Source organism: Carlito syrichta, unplaced genomic scaffold (genome assembly GCF_000164805.1).
Source record: "Carlito syrichta isolate Samal-C Ts95f unplaced genomic scaffold, Tarsius_syrichta-2.0.1 Scaffold267700, whole genome shotgun sequence".
Taxonomy (NCBI): Eukaryota; Metazoa; Chordata; class Mammalia; order Primates; family Tarsiidae; genus Carlito; species Carlito syrichta.
The window spans coordinates 185,318-196,218 of NW_007211796.1; positions in this window are offsets into that span (position 1 = coordinate 185,318).

Here is a 10,901-nt window from a genome sequence, read left to right on the forward strand (position 1 = left end):
CCAAAATTATATTTTTGACTTTTGACAACTTAATTATGATTTATCTTTGTGTAGATATTTTCAGGTTCTACTGACTTAGAAAATAGAAAATAGTGATCTCCATACATGTGAGTGACTATTTTTCTCCTCAAATTTGGAAAGTTTTTAGCCACTATTTTTTAGAAGAGATTTTTCTGTCTTTTTCTCTTTTTTTTCTCCTTCTAGAATTCCCATAATCCATACATTGTTCCACTGGATGGTGTCCCATAATTTCCATAGATTTTCTTCACTCTTTTTTTCCCCCTCTGACTGGATAATTTCAAATCACCTGTCTGCCAGTTCACTGATTTCACTGATTCTTTCTTCTGCTTGGTTGAATCTGCTGTCATAATTCTTTTTTGAATACTTTAGTTCAGTCGTTGTATTCTTCATCTCTAATATTTCTGTTTGGTTTTTTCTTCTTTTGTATTTTCTATATTTTGTTGCTAAATATCTTGTTTTGTTCGTATATTGTTTTTCTAATTTCATTTCATTGTCTAATGGTTTTCTTATAGTTTACTGACATTTTTTAAAGAGAATTTTTCTATTTTTTGGCTAGTCATTTCATAGATCTCTCTTTTTTTAAGGTCAGCTATTTGAGCTTTATTAGTTTCCTTTGGTGAGCTAAGTTTTTGATTCTTCATGATCCTTGTATATTTATATTGTTGGCTGCACACTTGAGGAAGCAGTCATCTCTTCCAGACTTTATAGGTTCACTTTGTCAGGAAAAACCCTGTAACAGTTTGCCCCATTTGGAGCTCTGGAAAAGCCAACTGATAGTGTTAATAGGTAGACAGGGTTTGCCATCAGGGTCTCTGATTGAGCAGGACCACTGTTCATGCTCTAGGATAGGACGAGCACTCTGACTGGGCTCTGTGGTTGAGTGGGTCTGCTAGCTGGTCTTCATGTTCAGATACAATTGCTGGTTGGGCTTTCTGATTGATAGGGTCACAAGTTTTCTCCTTGGCTGGATTGTGCTTCTGGGTAGATTCTATAATTGAGAGGGCTTGCAGGCTGTGTTCTGCAATCACCCCTGGTCTGGTGAGTCCACAGGCCATACTTCCAGGCTGAGTGGTATTACTATCTGGATTCTACATTTATATGCGGCTGGAATTAATTTTACAGGGCTTTAGACTAGACTCCAGGAAAAGGTGAGGTCACAGGCTGTGCCCCACAATTGGGCAAGACCACTGGCTGGGCTTCATAATTGTGTGGGGCCATAAACTGGCATACCTGACTGGCAAGGTTGCTGTCCAGGATTCCTGATTGTGTAAAGCCATAGACTATGTTCCTCAGTTGGTTGGAGGTGCTGACTTGGCTTCCTACCTGGGAAAGGTTATAGGATGGGCTCCATAGCAAGGCATAATTTCTGGCTGGGCTTTCTGGTTGGATGTGGTTTCAGGCTGTGCTCCATAGTTAGGGTCCTATCCTGGATGAAGCCATGGACTATACTTCACAATCAGGTGGAGTTATAGGATAGGATCCATGCAGGGTAAGGTCAGTGTCCAGATTCCGGGTCAGGTGAATTCACAGGCTGTGCCCCATAGTTGGATGAAGCTATTTTGGGGGGTTTCTCCCTGGGAAAGGTGGGGCATGGGCATAGGCTGAGTTTCACGGTTGGGCAAGAGCTATAAGCTGTGTTCCATGGGTGGGTGGGCAAGGTCACCCTGATAAGGCAGAGCCACAAGCAATACTCTGGAGTAGGGTTAGATTGCTGGCTTGGCTTTCTGCCCAGGTGGGGCCCACAGCTATGCTCTGTGGCCAGGTCAAATTGCTGGCTAGAAACCCTAGCTGAACAGTACTGCTGACCATTCTCTCTGGCCACACGGAACCACCAGTTTGGCTCCATGAGTGGAAGGAGTTACTGACTAAGCTCTCAGGTTAGATAATGCCATTGTCATGAATGTGGTGCTACTGCCAAAATCTGCCTGCTGGTTGCTATGAGTCCCATTCCCCTTTTATGTTCCTAATGTACCTCAAGTGGTCTAGTGTTGCCAGTTCCATCAGTGTTCCCCATGAGGTGAGAAAGAACTGGGTCCTTTGGAAATGATCTGGAATGCTGGGGAAGCTGGATGTCTTCCTTTGGTTTCTTTTTTCCCCCTTGAGAAGTAGAATGCCCAGGGGAGCCCTATTGGTGTGGCACTGTGTCAGCCTGCAGGAGGAGCAATGCAGCAAAAGTTACCCCTTGTAATGGAGCTTTTTTGGTTTTAGTGGTGCAAGAGGATTTTTCAGCTTCACCCTTGGATTCTGCGATTTTCACAAAGACATTCTTGTATTTCTGAATTTACTAATTAGAATTCTGTTAAGGGGGTAGAGGCAGCCATCTTGCTAGTAATTCCCCCTCAGATCCTATTTTTATTCTACTCAGGCTCCATAACTGATCTTATCTGCTCTAATGGTCTTATTACTTATTCACTGTTGATTCTCAAGTCTATACCTTATCTCCTGAGTTTCTAATTCAAACATCTAATTTTCACTAGAATGTCTTACTACATCTCAAATTCAACTTGTCCAAATTTAAATGATTTATCTCCACCCTCTCTTCCAGTATTTGCTTCACTTTCTACATTTTCAACCTAAGTGTATGCCAATGCCTTCTCTACCCACTTGTTTAATTCATAAACTGGGTAGTCATCGTTATTTCTTATTTCCCTTTTTCCCACCTACATTAAAAATCAGTCTATCAATTATACTTCCTCACTTTCAGATGCATTATCTTCTCCTCATCCTCAGCATTATTATTTTAAATAATTATTGCAACAGTCTCTCATCAGAACATTGCCTTTGGACATTCCTATATCCAATCCATTCTTGTCCTGATATCATTCATTTATTTATCCATCCATTCAACAAATACTTCCTAGGGGCCTACTATGTGCCCAGCTCTGCTATTGGCTCTGAGCTTTACTTGCATTCAATGTGATCCTACCAAAATGCAATGATATAATGGATATTGGAGACTGAGAATGGAGAGAGAAGAAGGGGTGGAAGGATGAAAAATCACCTGTCAGATACAATGTGCACATGTGGGAGTGGTGTGTATACTTAAAGCCCAGGCTTCTTTGCTACTATACAATGCAACATGTAACCAAAAACTATGTGTACTCCCTACATCTATTGAAATAAAGAAAAAATAAATTTACACATTCACTTATGTGATCATATTATTCAAACTCTTTCATATGTCTCCAGTGTCTAGAGTCTTTAGAATAAAATCCAAACTTCACAGTATAGTTCACTGGGGTCTACATGTCGTGGCCCTATCTACTTTGTCATTGTCATTTCTTGACATTTTCCATTATTCCTACTCTGACTCTGTTTTCCACCAATATTCAGTAATTTGCAATTCCTCTACTGCTCCATGGTTGGCAAATGTTGCTAGCTTATCTCTTTGCCTATAATGCCCATTTCCTCCACTTCACAATTGCCCTTCAATACTCATTGCTAATGTTTTCTCCTTTGAGGAGTTGTATTTGACTCTGTTCCACTTTCCTATCTGACTTTGGCACCTCCACCCACTTGCTCCTAATTATATCCTTCTGTGATATTTGATCATATGTGTCAACTTGACTGGGTTAGGAGATGCCCAGGTGGCTACTAATATTATTTCTTGGTGTGTTTTTGAGGACGTTCCCAGAAAAGACTAGCATTTGAATTGGTACAGTGAATAAAGGAGATCATCCTTATTAATGTTAACAGATTTCATCCATTCCATTGAGGGTGCTACTGAATTGAACAAAATGGTTAAGAAAGGGCAAAGGGCAAATTTTCTCTCATGTTGTGAGTTGGGTATCATATTCCCTGTATTGGATACTGGGATTTACACCAGTGCCCCTGCCCCTCCTGGTTCTCAGGCCTTCAGCTCACCTGATTCTCAGGACTTCAAAGTCAGACTGAATTCCACCACTGACTTTCCTGGAGTTTTAGCTTACAGAAAGCTATCATGGGACCTTTTGACTTCCATAAGCACATGAGTCAGTTTTCATAATAAATTTCCTTATCATCTATCTAGCTAGCTATCTATCTATCATATATCTATCCTATTGGTTCTGTTTCTCTAGAACTCCGAATAATACAAATTACCTCTTGACACATCCCTTACTTACTATGCTATTTGTATTTGTCAGTTTGCAACTCTATCAGTCTCCCTAGATAGTGAGTTTTTTTATAAGAGCATGCCTTACTTGTTTTAGCATCCCTGCTGCTTAGCACACATTGGATGCCTAATAAATATTTGTTCATCAAATTGTTGTATAGTTAGAAGGATGTTTACAAAAGGAGAATGTGAACATACCTTTACTGTTTAAAAAGAAAAACACTTTCAGGGATACTTTGAGATCAGTGGGATATGTGAGCAAAAATAGATGGAGAAAATGAAACCATTAAAGATTTCCTATCTTTTTTAATTAAAAAGAAAGTCCCAATGTTCTTGTGAAGAGAAGGAAGAAAGAAGGGAAGGTGAAGCAATCAGAAAATGCAAGGCATGAATGTTGTTGTAGCCTGAGGAGGAGGTGGTATTGATGTTGTTATTGCCTCATATATATTGAGAAGGAAAGCAAGTGATTAAATTATGAGGGAGAGTTAAAAAAAACAAACAAAAAAAACTACCAGGTTATTATAGGAAGGGCTGGGTGCTCTCTAGAAACCTGGCTATAGTTTTCTGCTATATTAAGTTGGCAGAGCTGAGCACAATGCACCTGTTTTATCACTTCCTGTCCTGACTAACAATTTTTCTTTTTACATTCTGGAGACTACCATTTCATAGAAGCACCTGATTAAGTGAGCAATGAACAAAATGAGATGATACAGCATGCAAGTGAGTCACTAAGAATTCAACCAAACCACAATCTAAACCTTAGGAAAACTGTTTGCAGCAAACCATATTTATGAGGAAATGGGGAGGTGTAGGAAGCATAATGTAAGTGTGGTTGTGTTAGATCACACAGGAAAATCTTACTAAGGTTCAAAGAAATTTCATCAAACTCAGCATGATGTGGTCTTAGTGAGCTGATTTTGTAGAACTATAAAACCATGGAGCTGAAATCAGCTTCTGAGATTTCCAGATCCAGCTTTGTCATTGAACAGGTGAGGAAACCAAAGCCTAAATGTGTTAAGAAAGGGTTTACTTTAAAATTATTTTTTGTGTACTTCTTCTATTATCCAGATTTGTAAAAATTTTCTCCTTACATTCCAAATAGGCTGTTCTTAGTTTAGCCAATTAAAATAGCCCAGTATACAAAACCTCTCAACTTAAGAGTCACTGTTTTCTCTGGCAATACCAAAGGCTACTTTTCCAAGTCACTGTTTTCCTTTGATTGTAACAATAGCTTTGTATATTACAGATTAAACACTGAGGTACGGGATGTGTGTGTGTGTGTGTGTGTGTGTGTGTGTGTGTGTGTGTACAAGTCAGTATGTTAAATATATATGGTAATTCTTCTTTTCTTTGAGAGAGTATTCACCTCCAATGCCTTAACCTAGTTAGTTTTTGTTACTTGGAAGGAATAGCTGAAAAAGAGAGTTTGCCAGATAAATACATAAATCTGTAAGGTCACAATGAAATAAAGTCATGGCGTAAAGGCTCCAGAAAAATTAAGTAATAGCCTTTCCAAAACAACTAAGACTGCTGAAATCTCAAAAAAAAGTTAGTCAAAAATCAATGTATGCAGATATTAAAATTAATTTCAGTCATATTCTTCTTCTTTTCTTGGGTTGTAGCTGTACACTTGTAGGTAATTGAGAAATAAAGGCCCATTTCTGAATTTTTTTCCCTTTCAAAATATAACCTGGGGAGAAGGATCCATCCTAGATTGAAGAGCCCAGGAAAGCAAGCGTCTAGAGTTAGTGGGATATAGAAAGCTCATTGGCAATGAGTTTTAGGGAGTTGTTCAAGCCAGAAAATGCAATTTGACTTCAAATTCTGCTGTCTGTCCAGGTAGTGTCATTTCTGCTGAATCCAGAGAATTCTTGCCAATTTGGACAGTCTTCATTTGTAGTATGGACTTCTGCCCAGGGAAGCTGGATGGCTACCAACTCCTGCTTCACAGAGAACAATTCTACAGTCCTAAGAAGCTCTTTCTTAGTCATGAACCACACAAAATAATGCTTGAAAGAAAGTTTCACATGAAGAAAAATATCCCTGGAAAAAATTACCTATGGCATGGATACAAATAGTGACTGCCACATGATTTTGAGAAGTACAAGCTGGATTGATCCTAGAAAAACACTGGGGAGAGGACAAAGTAGAGTGGTACATGGAGAGCTGAGCTTTACCTTGATTCCCCCCCCCCTTTTTTTTTCTTTTTTGAGTTGAAGTCTGACTCTGTTGCCCAGGCTGTCGTGCACAGGCACACTCATGGCCAAGCCTGTGTCAACTTGCTGGGCTCTGGCGATCCTTCTGCCTCAGCCTTCCAAGTAGCCAGAACTACAGGCATGCACTACCGTGCCTGGCTAATTTTTTATTTATTGTAGAGACGAGGTCTCGCCAAGTTGCCCAGGCTGGTCTCAAATCTGCGGGCTCAGCCAATCCACTTTCTTCGGCCTCCCAAAGTGCTGGGATTACAGGCTGAGCCACCGAGCCCAACCTTGATTCCCTTCTAACACCTCCATGCTGACAGTACTCATTCTTGATAAAGTAGTGAAATAATTAACAAAAGTTTATTAAGCATCAACTATATGTAAGGTATTGTGTGTTAAACCCTGCATGTAGAACTACAGAGGTATAAAAATAATTCTCACACACAGAGAACATTATATAGTTGGATAAAAAAAGACAAGAAGGCACACGAAGCAGAATGTGATAAATACTAAATGAATTTTACAGGATAAAGGTAAGTGTTTTACGGTTGAGAGAATTTACAGGAAATTATTTCGGGAAAAAACCACGGGACATGAGCTAAAATTGAAAGATGGTCTGGTAGACATGCCAGTGCCAGTCAATAACTGTTCTTCTCTTTTCCCTAAGAAACTTGATTCTATTTTAATGAACCCAAAGAGAAAGATAACATTTCCTAATGTATCATACACCTAGCTGTGGCCATCTGATTAAGTTCTGACCATTAACATGTAAGCAAAAGTGTCATGTGAACAACCAGAAAGGCTGATTAAAAGGACAAATCAGAAGTCAGAAGCACCAGTTTTATACTTTCACCTTTTTTAAAGATTTTTTTTTAAACCTGGAACTTGTATGTAATGTTTTAGCTGTGGCAGTCATTTTGAACCAAAAGATAACCTTAAGAATAGATATCATACTCTAGGAGAATAATGTGAGAGGTGAAATTTCTGGCTATGATAGAGTAAAAGTTTATAAATACTCTTGCCAAACAAGTATAAAATCTAACAAAATTGTCTAAAACAATCATTTAGGAGCAATAGAAATTGACCACAGATAACAATTTGAGAATTATTTATTACAAATAATTTTTATTTATTCAGATAAAGCAGTAGAGGCCTCTGGCTATTTCCTCTAGGGCCACACTTACTCTATCACCGCTTTTACTCTCCTTCTCACACCTTTCCTCTTAGCTCTTTTCAGTAAAAAACATCATTGTTACCCCAGTGAAGCTGGCCAGAGAAACAACTTTTCCGCCACAGGAAGTAGGCTTTGTTTAGGTTAGTAGGCAAAAACCCATGACAGCATTGACAGCAAGCAGCAAACTTGAAAGGAAACAACAACAACATCAAAAACTCATAGCTTTGTAAAACCGAGGCTTCAGTCCCATTCCATGCAAGCAATGTCACAGCCAGAAACACACAAGGAGATCATGGACCTGAGACAGTCATACTGAAAGTGAAGGCCAAGATAAAACTGAGAATGAGCTTTGCATGTGTTCCCCAACGCACACACATAAGCTCAGAGTGTTTAAGAACAAACACTACCCCAAACATTCGCTGATACACTTATTCAAACAATAGGGTAACCACTAAATATGCTTAAAACAACAACAAACACAAAAATAGCAGACATCAGCAACCAAACATAATGGGAGAGAGTAAGATCTGATAAGTTACTTACTTAAAAAAAAATGTTCAGGGAAAAATTCATAAGCCAGAGTTGCTAGAAAGCATTATATATATAGTTCAACAATAACAAAAATATATAGGCACAACTCCTTTTTTTTTTTTTTTTTTTTTTGCACTTTGCAAACCTTAAATTTTACAAGTTGAAGATTTTTGGCAACCCTATGTTAAGCAAGTCTATAGATGCCATTTCTGGGCTCACATTGTTTCTTAGGATCGTATTTTGGTAATTCTCTCAATATTTCCATTTTTTTCATTATTATTTTATGTGTTATGGTGATCTTTGATCATTGATCTTTAATGTTCCTATTGTGATTGTTTTGGGGCAACATGAACTCCACGCATATAAGAAGCCAAACTTAATCAATAAATGTTGACTGTGTTCTGACTGCTGTACCTACTCACCATTACCCTATCTCTCTGTTTCTTCTTGGGCCTCCCTATTCCCTGAGACACAACAATATTGAAACTAGGTCAATGATAACCCTACAATGGTCTCTAAGTGTCTAAGCAAAATCTATTCTTGGTGAAAATTCTGTGAACATTGGTGAAATGGCAACCAAGGATTTAAAATATTATACAGACTTTGTTGATAAAGCAGTAAGGTTTAAGAAGACTGACTCCAAATCTGAAAAAGTTCTACTGTGTGTAAAGTGTTATCCAACAGCACTACACATTATGGAAAGATCTTTGTGAAAGAAGAGGCAGTTGATGTAGCAAACTTGATGGTTGTATTGTTTTAAGAAATTGTCACAGCCTTTCAACCTTCAGCAACCACCACTGTGATCAGTCAGCAGCCATCAATACTGAGGCAAGATCCACCACCAACAAAAAGATTATGACTCAAAAGAAAAATGTTCTGATGACTCTGCTAGCATTTTTTAGCAGTGAAGTTTTTTTAATTGTTATGTGCATTATTTTCTTAGCCACACTGCTATTGAACACTAATAGGAATTGTAGTGTAAACTTAACTTTTACTGGAAATTTTTGAAATTTGTGTGATTTGCTTTATTGTGATATTTGCTTTATTGTGGTGGTCTGGAACCAAATGCCCAATATTATAAAACTATGCTCATAAAAAATATTTTTAAAGTATCGGAATTTGACTTCTTCTCAAGAGGACAATGCAGTCAATAAAAAGCTGCCTCTGAGTATACCTAGATATCTGATTTAGAAGACAACCATTTCAAAGTCTATTAAGAATATATTCAAAGAATTCTATACCCAGAAAAACTATCCTTTAAAAATTAATGCAAAATAAAGATATTTTCAGGCAGTTAACTTTTTAAAAAATTATCTACTAGGAGACTTTAATTACAACAAAAAATTTTAAAGTTCTTTAGGCTGAAAGAAAATTACATCAGGCATGAAGAAATAAAGAGTATCAGATATACACGTGGCTAAATAGTTTTAAATATAAAAATATTTTAATCTTCTTATCTTAATGTCCTCTAGCTGCATAACATTGAATAAAGCAATAAATATAAAACTGCAGTGTTTGTTTTATAATTTATATAGATATACCGTAATAGCCCCCAAATGAAGGACATAAAAAAAAATAGGACTATATTTTATCAGAACTGGCGTGAAGTAGGTTGTGATAAGCTAAGGCGTATATTGTACTCCCTAGAGCTAGTATTCTTTGAGATAGCAAGGCCTCAGCGTGGAGCTTTTGATATGCAAACTAATCGATCCAGAGCCATACCTACCTTATCTGGTCTTACTTCTCATGAGATAATATTTCTCTCCTTTAATCATGCCAGGGCCAGGTACCAGGCAACTAGAGACCACCCCTACAGTTTTGCACCTACAGAAATATTCAAACAAGCCAATCCTAGACTGTTCACTCTACCTTGCCTTTCCTCTAGAAACCCCAACAAAGCATCTGGCCTAATGTTTCGCCTGACTCCTACTTCTGTTTCCACTTCCTGATCATAACTTAGGGTTCCTCCTATAGCAAGACTATAACGATATAAAGTTTTACTTTTAAAACAGATTAATTTAAGGCTTTTAAAAACTCAATCAGTGTAAGAAAATACATTAAGTAGATAATCATATGTTGGTATTGGAATATGACAAAACTCATGGATTCATTACAGGAATTACTGAGTAAACGGAAACCTAACTATGTGAGGGTTATGAAGAGTTGCTTGGTAGAGGGCTTTGCCCTGGAAACCTAAGCAATCAGTTCAAATAAAACTACTGGTTCAGCCAAAAGGTTTTGTCTTACCTGTGAGTTCTCTTTGGCATTCCTTTGGTCTTGCTTTTCCTGACTTCCCTTGTTCTGGTCAGGCTAACCCAAACTGAAATCTTCCCTAGTTTTTTATCTGAAATCTTAATCAATATTGCTGTGAAATCTGTGCCTACTCTATTCTCCCTTTTCCAACTCTGAGTCCCCTCCAAAGCCTGCACTGATACCAAAACTGTTGCTGACCTAACTTATTCTGTCTGGAGGGTAGATTGTGTCCTGGAATGCCAACTTCACTACCACATTCACTCTTAGTTAACTCTACCTCCATGCCAGGATTTATTGTCAATTTGAGACTTAACAACTGTTATCATACTTCCATTCCAAATTCAAAAGGACAAGCTATAACTAATTCATTTTTCAGATGAGCTGGAAAAACAAAGCAAAACATTTATTTCCATTTCCTTATTGAACCAACCAGTTCAGCTCTACCTAGTCATTAGTTACATCATTCTACTAACTAAATATTTCCCCAAATATTGTATTTCTTATAAAAACAGATTTTTATTCTGTGAAATAAAAGATCATTACAGCTTCCAGAACCAAACCAAACAAAAATGTCCTTTTAGTAGCACCTACATAAATATTCATCTTTCTTTTGTTCTATCAAGTTCAT